Source organism: Symphodus melops (genome assembly GCF_947650265.1).
Source record: "Symphodus melops genome assembly, chromosome: 14".
Taxonomy (NCBI): Eukaryota; Metazoa; Chordata; class Actinopteri; order Labriformes; family Labridae; genus Symphodus; species Symphodus melops.
Window position 1 is genome coordinate 10,266,573 of NC_136704.1, and position 12,323 is coordinate 10,278,895.

Sequence of the window (12,323 nt, forward strand, 5' to 3'; positions counted from 1 at the left end):
AGTCACAATGTATTTCTTTGTCTTATCCTAAGAACAGTATGATCCCTTTTCTTGGACAGTCCACAGACCACCATATTCATAGCTTTCAAGTAAGCTCTTCTTGCTACTTTTGTTTAATGTGTCCTTGTGTTAAGTGTAGTATGTCAGTTTGATTGTCTGTACATAAAAGTAATATGAAAACCTTCTCAAACAACTTACCAGTGTGTTTGAAACAGTGACAACAAAGCTTCTTCAAAGTCCTACAGAGTATCACAAATCTGGTCAGAGCTAACTTCAGTGTGATCCAGTTCTGTCTCAAGGTACAGGACAAGAGCAGCACCTGGCAGCACCTTGAGATAGAAATATTGATTAGTTCTACTATTTTTCCAGCAGGGAAATAACGGGCCACATTATGAAATTATAGAATCCAAGTAATCCATTGCAAGAGGCGGCGCTCCAACCTTAGCAACAGAGAGGATATAGGGCACAGCATTACTTCATGCAAAATTTCCCTCTGACATTAGGATATCCATGTCAAACAAGGAAGAGAGGGCTTTGGTCTGGGAACAATTTAACTTACATGGTAAAGGCTACTCCAACTCAACAGTTATTTGGTTGTAAAGGAAGAGCACTGTAGAAAAGGAAACAGCCAGGTGTGCAAAAGCCATATCACAGGTCAAACAAGGGACAGGATAGCTCTCGGAGGAGAAAAATAGCATTGAGTGAGCTGCAAAGCATGGATGCAGAAAGGCTGAACTTCATCATCAGGGACACATATAACGTCAAGCCCTCTCCAACTAACCTACATCTTTTGTTGGGAGAGAATGCAGGCTGTCCCCAGCTGCATTTCAGGTAACCCTTGTTTGGTTTTAAGACAAGCCTAACACAGGCATATACACCAGGTGACACACATCAAAGGGCAAAGGTCTTTGGCAGCTGAACTTGGGTTCAAGAGAGTTACCATCAATGCCACATGCCTGGTAATGTCCTGACAACATTCCCCTGTCTACTTGCTTCATCTGGAAAGAGGGAAACAGAGGGCTAAACCCCTCTGACTTTTGCAAAACAAATGTGGCCAGGACTGAGCCTTAGACTCACCCTTCCATCAGAAATTGCAAAAACACAGACCAGATGGATAACGATAAGGATAAACTTTATTGATCCCCCAATGGGGGGTGTTCGGGTGTTACAACAGCTCCAAAAAACAGTAAAACAGGTCAAATAAACAGCATCAATAGCAAAAAAGAAAAAAAGACCAACTATGAGCAAGTTTACATTAATGAAATAAAGGGTTTAAATAAAATACAATAAACTTAAATAATACAAGGCATAAACACTTTCGCTCGTGGAATGGCAGATCAGGTATTAAAACACACACAGTGTTTAACAATGATACTGATGATTATTATATAATAAAATTGACTGTGGTTTCCTTTTTCATTTTATCTGGTCTGTCTTGATGATAAGATGAGTAAAGCATATGAACTGATAAGGCTGCTGAGGAGCAAGGCTTGAACGTTAAAGTCATTCCCTCCAGGAAGTCGCGATGTTGCGATCGCAACAATTCACGCAAATTCAACCAATCCCTGCGATTTCTGGGTGACCTTGCAATTTTGTCCAATCACTGCAACTTTTCTGCAAATTTGAACAATCAAAATAGTTTTCCCCACAACTTTCACCAATCAGCGTAATCCCCTGCAAAAACAGCACGTTATATGTCACTAAAGTTAAGTGACCACGGACCAAACTCACTTCCCTGTTCCCTGTCAGGAGAGTGTGCATGAAGCGTTTGTGCGCTGAAAATAAAAGTGCTGGAGGTCCGTGCTGTCTCCATGACAACAGATGTTGTTGACAAAGTGCCATTGTGTAACTCCGCCGTAACTTTTTACTGCATATTTAATACACGATACGATCTGTAGAAAGCTATAAAATACAGGGAATATCAGACATTTTGAAAAGAGCAACGATGAAATTCAACAGCTCCTTTTGGAAAAGAGGAAAGAGCTCGGCGGGCCACACAAAAATGACAATGTGTTTGTGTGTGTGTGCACACGCGTATGTGGCAGAAGTAACTGAGTGAGGCAGATGAATATGCTTCACAAAGTAAATCGCTCTGCTCAGGTTAAAATATCCCTCAATCATATCAAAGTGCAAAAACATTTTTTTTTGTTTCGTTCTGCAATTTAATTGCTAAAAAAAAAAGAGCTAAAAAAATCGCAACTATTTTGCAATATTTTGGAAAAGCTGCCGCGAAATCAGGCATTTTAGGCTGCAACAATCCCCAAAAAAGTCTGCAAAATCCTGGAGGGACTGTAAAGTGCAGCTTTTGCAGATGGCTTGAAGGGGCTTTGTAACCACCACAAGGCTCCGGAAGGAAGTAGGACTTACATGGTTCGCCCAAAATAAGGAAAACAAAGCGCTTGACGTTACTGCCAAAAGGAGCAATCATTGGCTGTAGTTGAAAAGGAAGGTTATTGTCTGGGAAACCAAATATCCATTGGATTTTTTCAGTGTATTTCCTGCTCCCTCAACCACCCACTATTCTTGTCTCCCTATATCCAACAAGTCAATGTCTATTCACTGTTCCAGTACTGATTTATGGCCTGCTATTGTTGTTCCTCTCTGATATTGTTGAATACTGCAGACTGATTGCCTCTTCAGACCCCTTGCCACTCCATACCCTGTACTGTCACCGCAGACCCCCCCTGAGGACCGTACATACACTCTAATTGGTTTGGGAAGGATTTGGCAGCCTTTGAACTAAAGAGAGACAGAGAAGATAGTGGTAAGTTAGGGGGGAATGGAAAGAACGAAAAGAGCAAGAAACCAGGGGAGAATTGTGGGGACAGGGTTTGTGTGAATGAGTGTGTATTTTCCAAGCAATTCTTTTTTTTCTCCTCCCATTCCCAAGCAAAAAAAGAGAGAAGGAAACAAGAAAACACACAGCGATAACACTGCCATATTAAAACAGTATGCATTTTACTCTTGAATAAACAATATTGACATGCGCAGTAATGCATGTTGCATGCAAAGCAGCCCTCAAATTGGACAGATCGTGGTAGAGTGAAATGCTTTCATATGCGGACACCGAAGGGGCAGATAAAAAGTGTCAGCCAGTCAGAAAACTGTCAATTAAAAATGATCTGTGAAAGCCAAAGCGATTTTGAAGTCCAACCTACTACTGCCCTCTCTCAATGTAAGTCTGATGAGGAGAGTTAGTTAAGAGACACCAATCTGTTTCATCAGTGAAACCTTTCAATATAGAGAAACATTTAATTATAAGAAAATGTGTGATTGTTTAGTAGAGTCCAAGAGTTATCATTTAATGTGATGTGATTCCACCAACAGACATTTTGAGGGACAAGGTTGGTGAAATGCCACACTACACATGCCACGCTTTCACTGGGTGTGTCTCAGACAACTCCCTGCTCCAGTGAACAGTGAACTAACCATTTCCCGTATGATCCAGTACTGAACAGCATAATGGATATTCAACATCTAAGAGTATATCTAGACTTTAGGTTCAAAATGTTCTCTTTCAAAGACGAAAGAGAACATTTTGGAAGTCAACAAGCACTAGAACAGATCATGTCAAAATTTAAATGAAACTATTACCAAGGCTCTAAAGTTTAAACTATCTCCAGTATCAGAGAAATATGTATTTTTTTATATTTATAAGGAGTAACACAAGGAAACAGAGGTCAATCACATAGCAGCAACCAAAGAACAGCACACCAAATCGAGTGTGAAAATATGAAAGGAGATGTTTTTTTTCTTTTAGGCCTTTCAACACCAAAGTAGGAAACTGGGTGATTTAGTCTGCATTTGAGCATTTTAAAGGATGTTGACATTTCTAAATATTGGTGGTTCACAGTACCAAGTATTTCTACATTTAAAAATCAAACTTTAACATTGCTGACCCCAATAACCATTTGTAATTGGTTTTGACTATATGTTGCTGCTGTTGTATTACAGGTTTAGTTTGGCTGCCAATCTTTTTGTACTTAGAGCAGAGGATGCCAACTTCCTGAAACATGAAAACCATGACATCTGAAGTGTTATACATCATACTGTTTGCCTTGTGTCAGGGAAAGCCTTAAAATGAAAAGGTGACTGTGACCATCATCTGCTCTTAGTTCAAACACACGTTTACAGTAAAGATCAAAATTATTTTATCCATCAATATGCTGAAGGTTGTGTTTTAGGGTAACAACACAACAATAGAACAAAGAATTATAGCATTAATAATAATACTAATAACGATATGCTACTACTACTACGACTACTACTAATGGTAATAATAACAATAGTAATAGAGCATTTCTAAAGTCCTCTACCTGCTTTTTGTAAACATAACAATGAGCATGGTCTTGTTACCTGCTCTTTTGTTAATGTTAACAGACAAACAGTAAGGTCCTTTACCTGCTTCTTGTAAAGTGTCTCGAGATAACACCTGTTATGAATTGACGCTATACAAATAAAGATTGATTGATTGATTGATTGATTGATTGATTTCAATAGAAAGGAGGACAAACTACATAATCATATTTATATGCAAATGCATGATAAAGTATACATTACACCTCACATGTTTGAGGTGACTTATAATGTTGTCTTGGAGACATTCTGTCATGGCTCAGGTTCAGGATGTTACATGTGCCTGCCAGTCAGTTGTTCAGCCCTGAGGAGAAGACACACACAAGTCCACAGTGCTTCAACCACAATGTTTGTGTGTGTGTGTGTGTGTGGGGCAGGTCTTAATGATGGATGGCAACACCCGGCTGAGCATATTGCTCCCTTAATAAAAGCTGCCCTGCAATCCACACGCAGCTAAGGGTGTATTTTCTCTCTTTGTCTCCCTCCACCCTCCTTACTTCGCCATCATTTTTAAGAGCAAAAACTGGTTAAGATGTCAGAAAGAATGATGCCCCTCGTCAGACTGTGACTCACCTCTGAGCGGTATCCACCACCATAATCCCACCAAGTGGCTCTCTGTTGGTGTGTGCTGTTTTCTTTTTTCCTTTTTTGTTTTTCCAAGGGCCCAGAACAAACAAGAAAGACAGAAGACATCGTCAAACTTTCACCTGGTGACTTCAGATTTGAAAAGATGTTTCAATCTTTATTTGGCTTTTATTTGACAGACGAAGGAACATCACATCTTGAAAACAAAACAGCTATTTGCTGGACATGAAACAGGAAAATGCTCTTACAATCTCTTCCAGAACTTAAATGTTGGGTTAGCTTTAAGGCTGTTGTGTGGTAAAACCCTCTATCTATCTATCTATCTATCTATCTATCTATCTATCTATCTATCTATCTATCTATCTATCTATCTATCTATCTATCTATCTATCTATCTATCTATCTATCTATCTATCTATCTATCTATCTATCTATCTATCTATCTATCTATCTATCTATCTATCTATCTATCTATCTATCTATCTATCTATCTATCTATCTATCTATCTATCTATCTATCTATCTATCTATCTATCTATCTATCTATCTATCTGGGGCGGCAGTAGCTCAGTCTGTAGGGACTTGGGTTGGGAACCGGAGGGTCGCCGGTTCAAGTCCCGGCACGGACCAAGTCCGGAAACTGGTCTGGTAACTGGAGAGGTGCCAGTCCATTTCCTGAGCACTGCCGAGGTGCCCCTGAGCAAGGCACCGAACCCCAAAACTGCTCTGGAGCGCTCGCTGTGGGCAGCCCCCTCACTCTGAGACCTCTCCATTAATGCATGTCACTAGAACCCTGTTTGTGCATGAGTGTGTATCTCGGCCTATGTGTGTGTTAGACAGAGTGTAAAAAAAACTGAATTTCCCCTTGTGGGATTAATAAAGTGTAAATTATTATTATTATTATCTATCTATCTATCTATCTATCTATCTATCTATTCATCCATCCATCCATCTTAGAAACTTACGGAGGTCATACTTATACTAATTTTTTGTTTTTGTTTCATCCTTCAAAATCCTTACACATTTTAAAATCAGGTATCACATATCACATATGAATCACTTATTTTCAGAAAACTTCCCAGATGTTGTTTACTACCACCTCAAACACACAGAATTGATATCAATATACCACTGGTGGTGCAATAACAACTGTTGTAATGTTAACATCATGCTACAACTTTAATGAGTGTTTTCAAATGAATTTATATGGTTTTAAATATATCCGCCGATGATTTATAAAATGGTAAGATGGCTGATCTTAGTTCTCTGCTTGCATTGTTAGACTCCATTTGACCAGGTGTGCTGAAAGAACCATGCTCAAAAAAACATGATATAGTTTTGTTGAAAATGTTTTGTTTTTCTGTGGAGATTAGAACCGTGTAATTTGTTTTGTAAAAAATAGTGACACCAGCCTTATGTTTTCATTTCTTTAAAAGTTTAATAATAATATTATACATACAGCTTAATTATATTGAATATATCGATTATACAATCATCACACGGGAAACAGAAAAACATTGAACCCCTTCAGAAAAAAATAATAATAAGTAATTAACACATCTTATCAATCGTGATAATATTGGTTAATAATTGGGACGGTGGGGGGCAGCAAACGCTAAGATTTGGGTCTGGAACCGAAGGGTCGCTAGTTGAAGTCTGGATGCGGACCAAGTCTGGAAATTGGTCTGGTAGCTGCAGAGGTGCAAGTTCACTTCCTGAGCACTTCCAAGGTGCCCTTGAGCAAGACACTGAAGCCCCCCACCAATTTAGGATTGCCTGCTGTAGGCACCCATCTTACTCTGACATCTCTCCATTGGTTTGTTCACGTGTGTATTTCAGCCTTCAGTATGTGTGGGTAGCATGTCTCAATAACACAGTGTAAAAGTCAATTCTCCCTCATAGGATTAATAAAGCACATCTTCTTTTTCCTCTAATATTCATCCAGTTGACAGTTTATAGTGCAGGTCAGTATACAGTGCAGTTAGCAGAGGAGCGCTGGGTACACAAGAAGTCACTGGTGACCTCTTTATAACCTCTGGCTTCAGTCAGACCACTTCCTGTTGAACAAATGACGAGAAACATGTTTGAGGATCACCTGTCACCTCACAGACCAGAAACACAGACACATGGTTAGAAATGTGCAAGAAGGAGCGCTCTAGTAAATGTATGAATGATAATAAATATTGTGAAAGGCTTTGTCTCCAAGCCGCTCAAATAATGACTTTGTCATTCTATTTGTGATATATTTTGTTTTCATTTTTCATGTTTAGGTATATGCATTTATATGTGCCATGCTTTGAATTGACCTATTTACTAAACAGATAAATTTTTGTCATCAATAATCATGTGAGTGTACTTGTGTATATCTGCTTATCATAATCCTTCACTGCTCCCTCATTCCCTGATCTAAAGTCAGATGCCTAGTCCTCTTTCTGCTCCACTTAGCTTCCCGTACAGACTTTGACACTGCCTTGTGATGACTGGATACGCAGCCTTCTTTTTTTTTTTACTTTGAATCTTTGTTGCTTTGAAATTTTTTACTTTGACATGTATTCATAGGTATAAGCAGTGAACGTTTTGTTTTTTTGTTTTTTTACAGCATATCATTTGAAGAAATTCATAGTTCTTGGATTTGTATTCGACTTGTTTGAGCTTCAACATTTTGTTGTTTTTACATTTGTATATCTATTTTTTTTTAACAAAGCACCTTCTTTTCCCACCTTACTTTGCTGTTATTGGCTTATACTACTATGATCTAATTGACGAGAAAAGACAGTAGATCAATAAAAAGAGCTTCACTCTGGAGACTGACGTCTCTGTCCTGTGTTAACAGACAGGCAAAATTGATCTATGATATTAACCATGACAGTGAGAGTGTTCGAAACCTTACAAAATATTAGAACCAAAATGAGTACACGAAAAACTCTTTACTCAGGTTATTGTTTTGTTGGATTTAGGCTCCAAAGGTAGGTCAGGTCATTTTGTAAAAAACTTTGAATTTGGTAAAATGAGCACTGGGAGAAGCGAGTGGGGGATGATGTGCAGCAGATACGAAGCCACAGAAGCTGCGAAGATAACTATATTGCCTCCGTAGATAGTTTGCAACATAAACGGCATACACTTCCGACTACTCGATGTGCCCGATTTTTTATAATGAAAATGTACATTCGTTTGTCAGTACCCTACCCCTTCCATTGAGAAACCTTTCTTTGGAAACTCAAAACTGTTCAGGGAAAAGTGGCATTGGTTAAATCTCAATGCTTTTTTAAGCTTACCTTCCATCAGGTTGTAGAGGTTGCAGTAGTTTGTACCATGGTCTTTAATTGCATACCAGGTCTCAGAGATGGACATGGCCTGTGGATTAATGGTTATATGTGTGAATAAAAAGACTGTGCCCAGAATCAGACTCCCAAAGTCACAGTAACATGAATAAAGACGGATACCCCTTTAAGCATAACTTTACAGTGAGGGAATGGATGGTTACAGAAATAGAGACATAACAGTACAGAAAGCAAATGAAGTCGGAGAAAAGACCAAGGAGTGGTTCAGAGACAACCACTCCTAGTACACTGTCTAGTACAGTTTTTCAGCATCTGAGAGATAATGAATTAGAGGAGTATGAAAACCTACTGAAACGTGACAGCAAGTGAAGAAGTGATAGGAGACCAGCCGGAAATTGATGTCGTCCACATATCTCTTAAAGGGAGTGATGTGTTTGGCTGCTATAAAGTGGACAGAGGCAGACTGCAGCTGCAGAGAGACACACGTTTTAATAACATTAATGGTGAATTCATTTCCAGTTTGTAATTTAATGTAAAATAAACAGTTTCATAAAAACAGACTACAGTGAGCTAAATTATGCACTCAGCCAGATCATTTCTTGACCCACTCAACCTGTGAACTGCAGCTGCCTCTTGAAATCATAAACTTTGTAATCTGTCAGTCACTTTAGCTTCTTTCAGGCTACGAGTCAACATGACTTTTAGCATTCATGGCCACTGTTAAATAAGCAAAAGACAGAAACTTCAACCCTGGCTTTACTCAAGGTAATCTCATGGTGTATTTATGTATACTTACCCATAATCATGACCTCAATCGTATCAGGACTGCAATGTACATGTAACTTAACAAGTCTACTTTTTCTCTCGAGTTATTTTTTTTTGTCCGCTTCATTGTAGCTCTGTATGGCTCACATTCCAGTGGTCTGTTTTGTTATTCTCTTTTTAATTTTTTGAAGTATCTGAACTGTTTTTTGCTATAATACCCCCTTAAAAAATATATGAAGACTTACTGGCAGTGCCTTGTCGCCAGACTTTACACATTTCTGGGCCTATAATTGTCAGTCAACTGATTATTGACCAATTATTACACCTAAGAATTAAGCTGATTACAGAACTGGAAATCATAAACAGGTAAATTTCTGCTGATTTTTTTTAGTCAGCAGTTACAAAGTCAACTGTAAAGTCTTCTTTTTTTAAAGAAAGTTTATATGAAAGGTACACAGACACCTTATACAGACACTTCTGTCCTCCCATATTGCAACCAGTCATGGTTCTCCACTTCTTGATCTGGGAAACAAGGGATTCATAAACCACTTGGCATGGTATCCCAAAGTACCTGCAAGAGAAAACAAGCAAAGTCACTGGATCTGGTCTCGGGTTCATGCAAGTACTCTATTTGTTTCAAAACAACTTAAGTGGATATAGCACATGAAAGGGTGCCATCTAGTGGACATATTGTATAGCTCTGTATTCTTTTGACTTTGAAATACGGTAAAGGCTTTTTAAAACTGACCATATATAACAGATAATAACATAGTTTAAGTGTCTTAGCTTTTTAATTTATTTATAAAACCAAAAGAATTGTTGAAATGTTTTTCCAAGTCAACCAATCCAAAAGGATTGTGTCAAGATAAGTACTTTGAATAAGTGAGGTCTATATATAGGCTCTTAATTACAAGACTATCTGAGGCCGATCCATGTTCGGCCCTGATGTTGTTTAGCTGACAGGGTATGCAAGGTGACTATAGTACCACACATGTTTTAGTATCACTGTCACTCTGCTGCCCAAGGTTTTGTGTGACAGTATTATAAGGAACACCACAAGATAACAAATCGTTTATCACACTAATAACACAATAATTAAAGCATACCATTCAACTTTGCACTGGGCATGAAGAGGTCCTGCGCGACAAAGCTCAATAGTGCCAACTGCCAGGATTACTGCAAAGAAACAACTGGCTGGACTCATCCTGCTCCAAACTGCCTCCACTGAAGACCAACAGTGACTGAGAGACATAAAACAAGTAATGAGGCCAAATAAAACCCCACAACAAAATCACAGGATGATCATGTGCTTTTCTGAGAAGGAAACAGTCTTAATTCAATTTAGTTGAAAGCAGGAGACAATAAAGAGAGGCTACACAGGAATCTGGTTTACAGAGACGCCTAGAGGCCGTCTGCGATAGAGCCGACGAGAATCACACCAAGCCCTGCCACTGGCTGTTCTTGGTCTGTTACAGTTTCTGCATCTAATATGAAAAATTGGCCATTACTGTCTGACATGTTCAGTTCCAGTTCAAGAGAGATTAGGCTTTGGAGGTATTTCTGTAATCTGAAATGTTTCTCTGGATTGAATGTTCTGGAGTAAAGAAGTAATGAAGCTAAGCTCAATGAATACAAAAAAATCACTCCATTAGTCCATTAACCAGTTCCAGCTGCTATGCCACCAAGAGACCATACAGCTTCATTTCAGCTTGGTTGCTCCGCAATCTTGACAAAAGATAATATTTCACACCTTGTCTCACATTCATTTTTAGAAGTAATAGAAGAAGCAAGACAGCAACAATAAAGCAAAGTGATCACACAGTTAGCCTATTCCACTCTGTCAGGTTTACACCCTTTACTGTCCATCATTCACAGGTTAGCACATCAAAAAAAGTACATAATATATCTTCAGTATCTGTCTAGGTTATATCTATCACAATGTACACAATGTTCTCAGTTTCTTTAAGCCTGCAAAATATATATGCACTCACACTGACTTGCCCTCTAACTGAGGAGTTTTTTAAATTAAAAATGTGAATTTACTTATAACGCACGCAGTAAAATGTGTTTAATTTTTTTAACCAGAGGCGACACATAGGCGATAATATGCTTTCACTTAATGGCTTGCTTGATCTGGCCTTTGTTATGTCTGTCTCTCTGTGGACAAGTGTAAAGTATCTGTTTTATACCTTCTTATTGGATGATCCCTATGTGCTCTCACTGCCTCCAAGTCACTTTCTGCATCCTTACAGACCTTAATAAGCACTACGCTCATCTTCTATCTGGGCTGAGCTTCTTTTTCATCCGATCAGATATTCCTACACTTATTTTATTTTGTTTACAATCACAGGCACCTTAATGCCCGTGAATCATCCGTTGTGAACTAATAATACGTATTTTAAATAGGCATACAGTGTGTTTAATTAAATCCTTCATCCCTGATAACAGTGTCCATCCTCACTTTTAACCATCACTGCTAAAGGTCTCTTTCAGTTCAACATGCGCTCCTATGTAAACATGTCCATTCTTCTCTACTCTGCATTGAATTAAGTTGTACAGAACCCATGTGTTGCTAAATACTAAACTTACTTCTATTTAATTCTCCTTTATATGCATAATGTATGCCCTTTGTTATACCTTTGCCTCCTGCTTTTCCAGCAGGCAGCAAAGGTGATCAAAATCAGTCCTAATGAGACAGTCACACACACTCTCACACACTAACAGATAGATAGATAGATAGATAGATAGATAGATAGATAGATAGATAGATAGATAGATAGATAGATAGATAGATAGATAGATAGATAGATAGATAGATAGATAGATAGATAGATAGATAGATAGATAGATAGATAGATAGATAGATAGATAGATAGATAGATAGATAGATAGATAGATAGATAGATAGATAGATAGATAGATAGATAGATACTTTATTGATCCCGAGGGAAATTCAAGTAACACTCCAAAACAAAGGTAAGTGACAAACTGAGAAGAGTGTGGCTGGGGCCGTAACACCTTCATAGTTACATATAGGGGATAAAGTGTTGTACTAAATTACTAAAAACTAAAACTTACTATACTGCAGTTATTCAAACTACTTCATGTTTGAGTTTTTAAAAAAGGGGAGTTTGCATGTAGAAAAAACATAATCTTTATAGACTCATATTTAAAAATCCTCCTTTTTCCAAGTTAGAATTTTTAGGGTTGCAGGTGACCTAGTAGTTAGTTTGCACGCCCCATGCACAGAGGATACAATGTTGCTCCTGTCCTGAATGTCATCCCCCACTCTCTCTCTCTCTCTCCCTGATTTTCAAATCTATCCACTGTCCTGAC